The sequence below is a fragment of the Perognathus longimembris genome, chromosome 26 (assembly GCF_023159225.1).
Source record: "Perognathus longimembris pacificus isolate PPM17 chromosome 26, ASM2315922v1, whole genome shotgun sequence".
Lineage (NCBI taxonomy): Eukaryota > Metazoa > Chordata > Mammalia > Rodentia > Heteromyidae > Perognathus > Perognathus longimembris.
In genome coordinates, this window is record NC_063186.1 from 11,805,176 (window position 1) to 11,815,846 (window position 10,671).

A 10,671-nucleotide genomic window follows, 5' to 3' on the forward strand; every position below is an offset into this window, starting at 1 on the left:
GTTGGGGTACGAGGACAAATCTGATTGGCTTGGGGCTAGGGGTTCTCTAAAATTGGTCAGAGGACATTCCAGGGTGGTCAATGTGACTGGAACATTCCCAAACCGGTTGGGCCATCCAGGAAATGGGTTTTCATGGCTGGTTGGTTTCGGCACAAAGATCTGCACAAACACCTTTGTTCCTGGAATCTGTACAATTTCTGGCTAGTTTCACCATAAAGAAGCCATTTCCTGGGTTTTATGTATGTGCTGGGTTATTCTTAGCTTAACACAAACAACAAGATGGTTGCAGGCTCAAGATGGAGTCGTCCTGGTTCTTCACTACCTCCTGTAATAAGAAAGCTTTTGTATTAGTTTCCTCCCACACATTAGTAACATCATCCACTTTTGTATTTGAGATGGATATCATGCTGTATTAATTTTTACCCTTGAAGTTTTGAAATTGATTTCTAACCCTATATAAACCCTGGCCCTCCTGAAATAAAGTATGCATTGGTTCACTTGCCTTGCATCTCCTGTGTCCTGACTATGGCTGCAGTTATCCGGGTCCAACAGACACTGATTGAAAATACAAATTTTGTCCCTAAGTCATGACATAACCTGTTTCATTAGCCATCTCATTCTGTGTGTAAGCAGTGCAAGCAAAATAACAGGTAGCCTTTTCCTCCTGAGGAGATTTCCTGAATCCAGGACCACAACTCTCACTGCACACAGAGGGAGAGGAAATCAGATATGTTTCAGTAAATATTGAGATTTTACCTGAGTATAAAACTTCTATTATTTTAAACAATAGGGTTATTAACATATTATTGTATGAGCATAAATACGGTCATTTAATTGAATGCAATTATAGATTCCACCTTATACCACAAAAGTCATGTTTTATAATCTTAACTTCTATCAAACCTGTTGAAATATTGAGAATTGTGGATATTAATGGTAAGAAAGTAAGTCCTAGTGTCCAGCCCTTTCGAATTTCTTGAATCCATGTTATTATTTGTTATTACCTACTCATTTTGACTGATGAGGAGGAAGGAGGAAGAATTTTCTTTGCAGCGTTAAAAGTTAGCTGCAAGGTAATGCACAAGCCTCCCCTTTTCAGAGTTATTTGAACCCCTGGCTCATCATATTTTCTTCTTATTCATCCAGTGGCCATGGGGTGAGAATCTTGTATTTAAAGCTCATGTTCCTTCACTTATTCCTCTTACCAAAGGTGCCTAAGTAACAGGCAATTAGCTACTGAATGGAACTTAGATAATATGGTGAAAAATAAACTTTTAAAACATAAAATGATTGCTCTGATACAATTGTCAGGCACCAGTGGCTCATGCCTGTAATCCCAGCTAATCAGATGGCTAAAATCTGAGGATCTTGGTTCAAAGCCAGACCTGGCAGGAAAGTCCTTGAGATACCTGTCTCCAAGTAACCACCAGAAAAATCCATAAGTGGTGATTTGTCTCAAGTTGTAAATCACCCAGCCTCAGAGTTCAAGCCCCATGACAGACAACAAAAAATGTAATTCATATTTTATGATAACATTCTCAACAAACATTGAGAAACACAGGTAACTACTTTTTCTTTCTTTCTTTTTCATTTTTGTTAATTGGAGAAGGATTCCTGCCGACAATTCTGCCTAAGGCTTGCCTTAAATCATGATCTTCCAGGTCTCAACCTCCTGAGCAATTAGGAATATAGGCATAAAGTGTTCCAGATTACAATTACTTATTAATTTACACTAGTAGTAAAAGGGAGAGGGTCTTTGTGGTATTTTCATACGTTCACATCACATGCTCCTATTAAACTCATACCTCTTATCATTCTGTAGTACTTTCCCACCTCTTGAGTATATACATGTTCATTCACTTTTTCTTTTTTTTTTAATTGTCAAACTGATATACAGAGTGGTTACAGTTTCATACTTTAGACATTGGATATATTTCTTGTACTGTTTGTTACCTCCTCCCTCACTTCCCCTCCCTTTCCCCCCATGAGTTGTTCAGTAGATTTACACTAAACAGTTTTGCAAGTATTGCTTTTGTAATCGTTTGTCTTTTTTACCCTGTGTCTCTCGATTTTGGCATTCCCTTACAGTTTCTTAGTTCTAATACCTGTATACACGGTTTCCAATGTACTCAGATAAGATACAGAGATAGTGAAGGTACAACCACAGGAAGGTGATACAAGAAGATAATCAATAATAGAAGCTACGGCTTCACATCGCATGTTGAAAGTAATTACAACAGTGGTTTCCCTAACATGGAGTTCATTTCACTTAGCACCATCTTTTGTGTTCCTAAGGGTATAGCTAATGGGCTCTTGTGATCCTCTGCTGTGACTAGCCTAAACCTGTGCTAATTATTCCCTATGAAGGAGACCATAGAGTCCATGTTTCTTTGGGTCTGGCTCACTTCACTTAGCATAATTTTTTCCAAGTCCTTCCATTTCCTTACAAATGGAGCAATGTCATTCTTTCTGCTAGAGGCATAAAATTCCATTGTGTATATGTACTACATTTTCCTGATCCATTCGTCTACTGAGGGGCATTTGGGTTGGTTCCAAATTCTAGCTATGACAAATTGTGCTGCGATGAACATTGTTGTGCTGGTGGCTTTAGTGTGTTCTTGTTTGTGGTCTTTTCGGTAGATGCCCAAAAGTGGGGCTGCTGGTCATAGGGGAGCTCTATGTTAAGCCTTCTGAGGAATCTCCATACTGCTTTCAAGAGTGGCTGAACACACTGTTTTCTTTCTTTTCTAAAAAATAATTTATTAATTAAACAATTTTTTTGACACAGTGTTGTGCAAAAGGGGTACAGTTACATAGTAGGGCAGTGTGTACATTTCTTGTGATATCTTACACCCTGTTTTTCTTTCCCTTCCCTAGGTCAGGTAGACATATATACAATACACAGTGTACCAAAAACATACACAGTAATCACGTGGCCTACGCCAAAGGAAATTCGCCTAGGGCTTTAAATGTAATGTCAACAATAGAGTTTGCTTATCCTTGTCTTATATGAACATACATACATTGCTTTTGAGCTATTGTGATACACTGAAAGGTCTATTTTTGACCTTTATATGTTGAGTAATTGTTTGGTTTTAGTTACATAATGTAGGGTCGCTGACCCAAACCTGTGGGAAATACCATTTGACCAGAAGTTTTTTGTTTCACAGACCTGGTCTCTACTGTCTCCCCCTCCCCCCACCTTAACAGTTATATATCAAGGAGATCATGCCCCTTCGTTTTCTGTGTCCTAGGCTTGTCTCGCTCAACATTATTTGTTCAAGTTCTGACCATTTCCCTGCGAATACCAATATTTCACCATTTCTAATCGCTATGTAGTATTCCATTGTGTATAGGTACCATATTTTTTGGATGAACACACCGTTTTCTTTTGTCCATCTCTTCCAGCTAATATTTTTCAAATAGAGCCTGTTTAGTTTTCCTGTCATTCTTTGGGTGTATTAATTGTACCAAGGAGTTTCACTATGGCATTTAATGGCACACATTAATCAGAATAATTCTATTGCTTTCTCTTTCCTACATCTTCAGGTTTTGGTTTGGCTTTGTGTTGTGCTAGCACTGGAGTTTGTATTCCGGGCCTCATGGTTTTTCTTCTTTTTGTTTTTTCTCAAGGTGTGCTGACACTTAAATCTCAGCTCCACTTATGGCTTTCTGCTGTTTAATCAGCAGTCTTTAGTGCTAGAGATGGCTTCAAACCACTCTCAGATCTCACACTTTCAAGTAACCAGGATTATAGGTAAGAACTACCATCACCTGGCTTGGTTTGTGTGTGTGTGTATGTGTGTGTGTGTGTGTGTGTGTGTGTGTTGGTGCTAGTCCTGGAGCTTGAACTTGGGCTTGTGTGTGTGTGTGTGTGTGTGTGTGTGTGTGTGTTTATGTTTATGCTAATCCTGGAGCTTGAACTTGGGGCCTAATACTATCCCTGAATGCTCAAAACTACCACTCCACCACTTGAGCAACCACTTCCATCCCTTGTTTGCCAATTGGAGATGAGTTTCATAGGCTTTCTTGCCAGGTGTAAAACTATGATCTCAGCTACTCAGGAGGCTGAGATGTGAGAATCACAGTTCGGAGTCAGCCTGAGCAGGAAAGCCTGTGAGAGTCTTATCTCCAATTAATCACCAGAAAACCAAAAGTGGCACTGTGGCTCAAGTGCCAGTATTAGTTCTTAAACTCGGGTTCTGGGTGCTATTTCTCAGTTGTCCCACTCCAGGATAATCCTACCCCCCCTTCAACCACTACTCTACCTTCAGCTCTTGGGTAGTTAACTCAAGATAAGAGTCAGTAGCACTTTTCTGCCTGTGTTGACTTTGAAGTGCAATCCTTAGGTCTCTATCTCATGTATACACACATGAGGGGACATCATCCTGGCTTTTGTTGTTTTGTTTAAAGATAATATAAGTCTGATAAATAGAGTGTAGTTTTTGTTAGGAAACCCCAGTTTCTTCTTCTTTTTTTTTGGTCAGTGGTGGGGCTTGAATTCTGGGCCTGGGCTTTTCAGCTCAAGGCTAGTGCTCTACCACTTGAGCCACAGCACCACTTTCAGTTTTCTGGTGGTTCATTGGAGATAAAAGTCTCATGGACTTTTCCTGAAAGGTCTGGGTTTGAACTGCAACCCTCAGATCTCAGCTTCCAGAGTAGCTAGGATTACAGATGTGAGCCACTATTTCCCAGAGAAAATCAGTTTCTAATCATGAAAGAAATCTCACAAAACTCATGGAAATACAAGCCTATTATTTGAAGATTTCAATGCAGTTTTTTCAGATACAAAGGCAGAAAACTTTAATGATGAAGTTTGAACAACAAGATTTACTAGTGGACTTGATTTATACAACAGAATTCATCAGACAACAGCTTGAAAATGGACACCTTTTGACACATACTATGGGATATTTCCATATATGACCTATATTCTCTGCTGTAACTAATCTAAGTCCTTAACTAGTCTACAATTATATAGATCTAACTTGTCAATTCCCAGAGGAGTTATGCTTTTGCTGAGATATTGCAAGGTACTGGAAATAGAACTCCTTGTACTTACTAAGGGTTCAGTGCTCTCACATTGTAACTATCATGGAGCTACTTCCTGTGCATGTCATAGTTGAGGCCTATGTACACATGTGAAGAAAACCTGGCAAGGTAGGGAAAGAATCATCTAGGCTATCTCCTGATGAAACAGTTTTGCATTTGATAGTGTGTTATTATCAACAAATTTGAGTGAAAGGAGACTCCCTCTGCTAAATACCAAGGGGTTGAAGCACAGATATCTCAGTAGAAGTGTACAGCACTGAATAGTGAGCTTCTAGAGACAAATCCTTTTGTGTTTGGTATTAGTGGCTTCTCATTAGAGACAGATCCCCTTCAGGGTATCCATTCTAGACTCAATATCACCGTCAGGCTTGGGGATATTTTCACATATGTAATTGTAAATTTTCTTGAGACCTTGAGAAAGATGGGCCATTCTATGAGCTAGTCCAATGTTGCTTTTTTTCCATTTGAATTCTTTATAAAATGTTGCTGATATTAACTTCTGTTATTCTGTATGCATGTGATAAATTTATTTTCTTGTGGTTAGTATTATTTTGGCTGAAAAAAAATCAATTCAGATGTAAGATGTGGGCAAACCATGGGCTGATAAGCCCAGATTTCAGGGGTCCCCAAAGACTACCATGGAGCTGATTCCGATGCAAGTACATGAGAGTCTTTATTGCAAGCTCCAACCTGGACTCACAACCTTCACCAGCGCAGTGGATCTGGATTGAGAGCCCCGCCCCTCTATGTAGCAGGGTTTTTCTAGGGTTGTCAGGGGCATTTCATGCATCATAGTATCATACAGCAAATTACATTGTGCCAAGGGAAAATAAAACAATTTTAAAAGCTGGTTGGTGCCACTGGTGGGGGAACAGGTCTGGAAAAGGTGGTTGGCTGGATCATGGGAGGCTGTCACTTAAGCTCGATGGTCTGGGCCCTCATGACATACATGTCCCCCTGCAGCGCTGTCTAGCCATTATCTTGCTGCCTGAAGAAGCAGCTAGAGCTTTAGGCCTTCTCTACCACCTGCTGATTGGCTGAAGCTGGGGAGTTTACCACAAAAAGGAGGTTAGAGGTATGTTTCCTAGAGTCTAAGTCCTTGGCATTTTCTTAGAATAGCTGCTAGGGAATAATATTGTTAATAGTTGGCTGTGGCTGAGAGGGACTGATTTTAACTCTCTAGTTGTGGGGAAGTAAAAACAGTTTTATTCAAGTTCAATTATTTAGGCAGGGCCATAGGTAAGTTTTGAATAATGACTCAAAGTATCCTAGCTCCACTGACTTGTGGCTACCTAAATTTTTAAAATTGTATTGATATTTTGTCTAGGCCTTACAGGGCATTTTCCTCATTTCAAGCTCCTGAGTTCTTATCTTGGGGGCAAACACCATTTCCCATGTTCTAGCCTGTCCCAGTATCCTTCCTTTGGTGAAATATGTGCATCTCCCTGGAAACTGGGTACATAATTCACTGAGGACACCTGTGGCATAATTTACATGAGGGATAAACAGAGAGGGTCTCCAGTACAGGAACAAGCAGGTATTTGCTATGAAAAGACAGGAAGAGAAACCTGGTAAACGTGCTCAGTCCCTAGACAATACCACATCTACTCCAGAGAAAGCCAAGCCCTGTTGCTGGAATCGGTTATTGGAGCATCCGGTTTGCCAGGTTGTCAATCAGGTGTCAGGGATTGGGACCAGATTTCCCAGCCAACCTTGAAAGGCGTTTCTTGACTCCAGAACTGCCCAATGAGGAGTGCCAGTGGAGAGCGGAGGCTGGAGGAGGTACTTCCGGTGCTTGGCGGCCATGTTTACTCCTCGTGTCAGGGGCTCAGGGAGGCCTAGGTGAGCAGTGGGGAGATTCTGCTGCTGCTATGACGTTGGAATCTCCCAGGGAGACACAACAGTGGGTGAGAAGAATGTGATGGTGTGTGGGGAGGCCATGGCTGCCCACAGCTGTGGGAGCCAGAAATAGCTGTGGCCCCCTAGGTCATCTCAGTGGACCACAAGGCAGGTGGGCCGAGTCTTCAGTTGCCCTGCGTGGTCCTGGGTCCCCGGCCTGCAGGATGGGGCTGGGAAGGCGGCTGGGAGCCCTGCGCCTTGTCTGGAGTCTTTAAAGTGGCTTCCTTGCTGCCGGCAGGCCTCTACCACCACCTTGCCCCTCATCACCCACTGAGCAGCATCTTCTCAGAGAGGCAGCAGCTGTCATAGTCAATTGCTCACTGGGAAGACGGGGCCTGAATGTGGACATGGAGCCTAGATGGAACTGGAAGACATGGTGCCCCTGCCCTCCCTCGTGGCATGCAGGTTTTTCTTAGTCTTTCAATGTGTCCTCTCCGGTCTTTGTAATTGAGACCCTGAAACCCACATTTCCCCCACATTGAGGAACCCACCACAAATGGGGATCCATGAACACACGGAGGTAAGTTTGGAGTGGAAAGGGAGGCCGTCACCTTTCTGGTTCCACTGACTCTAGAAATAGGATTTTAAAAAACAAAATAATTATTCTTGTGTAATGGAAGTTGGCAAAATCAGCCTTTCTTTAATCCAGAAAACGTTTGTTCCTTATCATGCTATGATTAGAGTCACAGCAAAGGAGAGGTTTGCTGCTTTGGGTTTTAGGTAGAGACCAGTTATTAAGAAGTTAAAAGCAAACTTTAAAAAAAAAACACCCCGGGCTGGGGATATAGCCTAGTGGCAAGAGTGCCTGCCTCGGATACACGAGGCCCTAGGTTCGATTCCCCAGCACCACATATACAGAAAACGGCCAGAAGCGGCGCTGTGGCTCAAGTGGCAGAGTGCTAGCCTTGAGCGGGAAGAAGCCAGGGACAGTGCTCAGGCCCTGAGTCCAAGGCCCAGGACTGGCCAAAAAAAAAAAAAAAAAAAAAAAAAAAAAAAAAAAAAAAAAAAAAAACACCCCGTAACTTTTGAGTCTTGTGAAAGTCAACTTAACAGTTTGTCCCCACTTCCAGTTTTACCATTGATTATTTCAACCTTCAGTTCATATTAAAAAACCTGAAATTTGCAAAGCATAGGGATTATAAAAGGGGACAGAGGCAGGGATTTTCATGAAACTTTTTGGATCGTGGCTGGCTTCAGGACACTTTTAAACAGAAAGGTTGGAGTCAAGAGTTTTGAATCATCTGCTTACTCAGATAGAATGCAATAGTTAGGAAAAGCATTTCACTTGTGTTTTCTTTAGGTAGTTGTTTCAGACAGTGTAATTTGTTGCAACTGAGAGTCTGAGAAGGGTCAGTCTGAAAGACACCTTGAGGTTCTGCCTGCTAGACAAGGATTTTATATTTGATAATTGATGTGGAAGTGTAGCATGATTTAAGGACTGGTCTATGTGGAAGCTCTAGTATGTTTTGAACAATAGGAACATGTTATTTTTCACAATCACATTCTAACATGGGGAGTATTGAGGTTCATGAGGTGACTCACCTGCCAGCCCTCTATCACTTCAAGAAGGTAACTGGTGACTAGACATAGAGCTGACCGGGCAATGGCCAGCCCATGAAGCGGGGCTGTCCAGGCTTATGCCAGCCCATTGGAGCTGGCCAGGTCATGGCCAGGACAGGCAGCTGGGCTGGCCAGCTTCTGTGATGGAGGCAGTGTGGCATGTGGTAGGACTGAGATCTGAACATGTATGGACAATTCTAGGACTAGCTTGTGTTAGAGATTCATTGAAGAACATCCAGTTGGGGTTGGATGATGATTTGGGGTTCAAGAAACACTAGAGGTTTGGTGCAAAAAGTGTTGGAAGAAGAATAACATTGCAGAACATCACCTTAAGTGTTTCTGGGAGAGTGTTTGATGATTGTTTTTGCTTTGTTCTGTGAAAGAGAGCCAAGGGACTGATTACTTGACTGAGTGACGACCTCCTCCTCCTCCTCCTCCTCTTCCTCCTCCTCCTCCTCCTCTTCCTCTCCTCCTCTTCCTCCTCCTCCTCTTCCTCATCCTCCTCTTCTTTCTCCCTTCCTCTTCCTTCCTTTCCCTTTCCTTCTCTTTGTTTCAAGAAGAAAGATAAAATATGAACTTTAGTATAAATGGAAATATTTTAACTACCAATTTAGAAATATTTGCTAAGTAGTATGTAAATTGAAAGGAACATAAGCACAATGTGGCTTTTTCCAACCATTGCAATTTAAACTAAAGCAATAGAAGCCCATTGTTAGCATATAATCATTCATGGAGTAGAAATCAAATGTCATTGTACTTGTAAATTGATATGTTGAACTGAAAACCTTTCAAGAGATACTTAAAGATAATAAAAATAAATTTTTAATAAAAGGAATACAAATGTCAGAAGTAACACGCAAAGAACCATAGGAGAGACCAGAAAGACATGTCATTATTTGACAATATGTCTTAAATAGTTATATGTTTCTTTTTTCCAACTTTCTCTGCACTTTTTTATTGTCAAGATGATGTACAGAGTGGCAACAGTTACATACTTAAGGTAGTGGATACATAAACATTTCTTGTCATACTTGTTACACTTTCCTCATTTTTCTCTCTCTTCCCCCCCAATTCCCCAACATACCCCCATTGCTTTCTTCATTTTTAAAAAAATCTTCCCCTTGATTTACATTGTCACTCTGGTCTACAATGCTATGATCTCTATGATTATTAACCATAAAATTCCTTCCAGATGGGGTGAGATATACATATATATTTATTTTCTTTTGCTTAGTCTTAGAAGAAAGGCACCAAAAAGTAAAACACAAACACTAATATGTAGATAAAATAATACCCAGGCTGTAAAAAACTCCAAAGATAAGGAATCAAAGGACTTATTCATAATTAGTCTTAGAGAATTTGGTTGTTTTGTTTTTTGCCAGTCTTGGGGCTTGAGCTCAGGGCCTGTGCACTGTCCCTGGCATCATTTTGATTAAGGCTAGCACTCTACCACTTAAGCCACAGCATCACTTCTGTTTTTTTCTATATATGTGATGCTGTGGAATTGAATCCAGGGCGTTAAGCACACGAGGCAAGTACTCTACCACTAGGCCATATTCACAGCCCCAGTCTTAGAGAATTTAAAGGACACTATACCCTTTCCCTCACATAAGGTGTATGCATGTGAAAATCTGAAAGAAGCTGGGAAGAGGAACAGAATGAGTGCCAAATGGGGGTGGAGGAGTACAGTAGAAAGGGCCCAGCAGCTGCAATGGACACTGAGCACAAACTAAGCAAGTCACATAATATGTTTATTTAAACATATTGTTGGACCAAGTAATTTAGTTTGTTTAATAATCAGTACTGCAGTTCTCATACAATGAAATATTAGAAATGTAGCATTTACTTGTTACCAACAATGCCCAGGTTTTAAGTTGAAGAAGCAGGACTGGAAACAAAAAAGAAATTTTAGGCAAATGATTAGCAAAGCACAATTGCAAAACCAGTAATAGTGAACATATACTAGTGAAGATGATTGAAAAAGTATACAGTAAATCCAAACAAAAATATATAGAATTAAAGTCAAATTTACCTCACTGTGACTACAAGTTATGATTGTACTATGACTAGAGAAATGAGTAAGAGTCACTTATTCATTGAATTAATTCCAACAATATAAACTAATATCTGATGGAAAAAGGAAATGAAGATTTAGTCTTA